At 44.4% G+C, this 3,742-nt stretch overlaps 1 long non-coding RNA gene across 1 annotated transcript; it reads right to left on the bottom strand.

Moving 5' to 3' along the window:
* Positions 1-277: 277 nt before the first annotated feature.
* On the bottom strand, positions 278-2,916 carry LOC103610418. The gene is made up of 2 exons (XR_552211.1): positions 2,856-2,916; positions 278-1,458 (listed from the first exon to the last, which is right to left on the bottom strand). It is a non-coding gene; the product is annotated as an uncharacterized LOC103610418 (long non-coding RNA).
* Positions 2,917-3,742: the final 826 nt, after the last annotated feature.

A 3,742-nucleotide genomic window follows, 5' to 3' on the forward strand; every position in this document is an offset into this window, starting at 1 on the left:
TCCCAGAAGAAAGAAGAAGCCTCTTAATAACCAACATTTAAAAAACAGAAAAGAAAAAAGAACCCCTGTCCTATGCCCTCAAAGTCCTTCCTAGAGAATGGGCTTCAAATAAATTGTGTATTTCTCTCACCAAATGACCTGAGAGCAAGCCTTTTCCTCCGAATAATTGAAATTTTAAGGGAAGTTAGACGTTCTAAAAGTTTAGAAGAAATGGTAGGCAGGAACTAACCTCTAGCTCTACAAATTGTTTTTAAAAAACCCCAGGCTCACAAAGATAATAAAAAAAAATGCATTTAATAGCATGTCAATATACAGCTTAAATGTGTATTAAGTCTTCTTTTAGTCAGTGCATTACAGGGATAAAGAAAAGAAATTTCATTTGGAATGCACAGTCAAATGCTACGTATAAGTGCTGATAAATCTTGGTGCTCTCACACTATTAAAATTCCGTTGTATGAAACATAACTCCAGGTGCAGTGCTCTGTGCCAGCGCGGGGACTCGCCTGGTCCAGTATGCAATCTACAGTTTTAAATTGAGTTGTATACAAGTATTAACAAAAGAATAAAATTTATTATTCACAAAACTAAAGTGGTTATCATAAAGCTTACAAGAAAGTACAGCCTAGAACTCATGAGTTGAAAAACTAGTTTTAAAAATAATAAGACTTACTGGACAGTTTTGGAAAATGATATTATAAAACAAAGGAAACAGTTGGCACAGTTTAACCACCTAATTTCTAAGTGCACTTTGTAATGTTCCTTGCAAGCTGCCACTTTTCCCAGGGTAATGACAAAAAGCTCCAGTCAGGTGTCACTGCCTTATGGTGACGGGTTTTTTATTGCATTGCCAAGAGTGGATTTTAAGAAAAAACACTACAAAGGTTTCAAAAACCCTATTTATTCTCTATCATCAAAAATAGCAACAGGGGGACTTATACAACTTTTCTGTGAGTACCCACCAGTCTATTTTTTTTTTCTTAAAAAAAATAGAAGTTAGTTAAAGAAAAATGATTTGGTTTTTAAAAAATAATGTAAGGAAACACTTAATCAGATAGCCCAAGGAGTCATCAGAAATGTGTGTAGCAAGAAAGCTTCGTTTGTGGCCCTCTCTGGCCTTTGCACGTCTTTTACTAAACTAGAAAGAGAATGTACAGTACCAATATGTTCCCCAACTGCTTGGATCAAATTGTTTTGTTTTTAAACCCATTATTGCTAAACCAGAGTGTTGACACTGAGAGCCGAGGAGTCCGCTCATAGAGGATAAAATTGAGAGGCTGCTTCTGAGGACTGGATCTCCACCTGGGCCATTTTGAACTGGGTGCACTGCAGCCACTTGCGGAGGGCCACCAGGCCGGCACTGCTCTGGCCCGAGCCTGAGCCCGGTGGCGTCCTTAGGCTGTGGTGGTTCACGTTGTTCTGAATGGCCTGGAGGCGAAGCTGGAGGCCCGCAGACAAGTGCTGTTAAGAAAAGGCAAGATGGGTTAGTTTCCTCCTAGCGTTCACGGGCAACTCGGGAAATGGCAACCGGGGCTGCTTCTGCAAGCAGAACTTACGCTGGGCTCAGGGGCTGTCTGGCAAACTCTCAAATTTGGCAGCACTCGGGGCGGGGGACATGGGCCCATACCATGTTTCTAGAGTCACCCTGGCTCAAATCTATCCTTCAAATGACATGCCACAGGAGCATAAAGCTGACACCCCAGCATCTGGGCTGACACACACTTTTACCCCCAGGAGCTGCATCCCACATGGCCCAGTGTGGTGGGTAAGCGCCAGGCTCTGCTGACAGCCTCCCTGGGTGCAAAGCCTGGCTCCTCTGTAGGCGACTTTGGGAACAAGGTTTTCCAGTCTGTTTTGGGTTTTCTCATGGGTCAAGTGGAGGTAGTAACCCTTATTTAGCAGGGTGGGAGGTTGTAAGGATAAATGAGTGAACAGAGTGTTTAGAACAGAATTTGGCACATGGTAAGTGCTCATTACATTTTAATTATGATTAGTCTCTCTGTCCACATGTTAGTGAACATGAAGCAGCTGGGAATGAAAGCTCTTCTTCTTTCTCCCAGCTTCTCATCAAGTTCTCTCGGCCTTCTCTTGGCACTTTGTGAATGTAAAATCGCCACAGACTGCCACAAAGTAGAGAAAGAAATGGGTGGGAGAGGCGATCTGGAATGCTTGAAGGTGGAAGTACAAGCAACTCACTTTTCACAGTAAAAACCAGTCCTGAGATGAGGTTTTCAGCAGTGCTGATGCCCCCACCAGTGGCCACAGATAGCACCAATGACAAAGCATCATTCAAGGTGAGGCCTGGGATTGGGAGACACATTCAGCCAGCGTCTTCCCCTTCTAGACCATGGGACCCTGTCCAAGTCACTCTTCCTTTTGGTCCTAAATTTCCTCATATGCAAAATGAGGGGGTAGGTTCCTTCACACCTAATGCTGTCATCCACTCGATGTTATCCTTTCTTAATAGAATTCTTCCCATTGTAGAAAATCAACTTTAGTGGCCAGGAAATATCACTAGATGTGCCTGGGCCTAGATCCCATGGTTATTCCCCAGAGATGGGGTAACTTTTCGGCCTGCATTGTAATCAGTGGGCTGAGCCTCGCTTAGACTCTGGGATACTCCCCCTCCACCTGCACTGTCATCAACAGTGACCGGTCGGACAGTGGCTTCTGCTGTCAGCCTCTGCCTGCAGGCCCCTTACCGGTCCCATAGGGTCTCCTGAATTATGAGCCCTCTAAGACCAAAAGCGAGTTGAATTCATCCTTCTCCATAGTAAGTGGAGCATCAACAATCCCTGTGAATGTTTTGATATTCTCTGGAGGACAGTGAGCTTCCAGGAAGCCCAGGGGTGACTTACCTTGATATTTGACTGAATCATTGGCAACCACATAGGTATCAGCTGTATGGAGAAAGACAGAAGTTTTGTTATTATCATTCGCCATTATCTCACATAAGCTTCGACTATTGCAAGGGGAAACAGGCCACACCAAACCCCTCTAGCATCATGCAAGGATGTGGGCCCCTGCTGTGGAGCTACCCATTATCAGCAAAATGTCTTTCTGAGGCCAAACCCTGCTGAGCTGGTGGCATTTAGAGGTTAATAAGCACCACATGAGTGCCTGAAATACACACTTTAGAGTAAATGACTGATTGTCTCTTGAAATCTACCAAGCACTGGAAATTAAATGTGTATTTATTTAATTAAATCCTCACTTTCTTGAAATAGAATTTCCTCCAAGGGATCTCTAGAACTGAGTCTCCAAGTGAAACGGTGACTCTATTTGCACATAGTCCTTAAGAAAATACCGCTGGGCAGTGGTCAGAATGCTTCAGTGATACAGAAAGACAACCCCTAGAGTTGCCTGGCTGTGATTTGGAAGGCAAAATACAGCAAGATCGAGCCAGGCATTTGTAGAGTGTGGGTGCACATGCAGACAAGCAGCAAGACCCTGCTGGGGTGACTTGTCCCTCTGCCACCTCTCTGGTTGTCCCTTCACCCCTATGATGTGGCCCTTCCTAGGAGATCACTGGGGTGCCCCAGGCCAAGTGCTTCCAGGAGCAGCTCCCTGATCTCTGCTTTGGTCTCTTGGCCGTGTTTTAGTCCTTCAAAATAGAAGTAAATATTCATAGCCTTGTAAATCTGAAAGTTGGGCCAGACTAGGACACTTCCTGAGCCATGTTCCATAGAACTCTAGTTTGGTGAGATTTAAATTTTAAATGGGGGAGAGGGGCTATGATCCAGTA

This window comes from Galeopterus variegatus, unplaced genomic scaffold, assembly GCF_000696425.1.
Source record: "Galeopterus variegatus unplaced genomic scaffold, G_variegatus-3.0.2 Scaffold11116, whole genome shotgun sequence".
NCBI classification, from domain to species: Eukaryota; Metazoa; Chordata; class Mammalia; order Dermoptera; family Cynocephalidae; genus Galeopterus; species Galeopterus variegatus.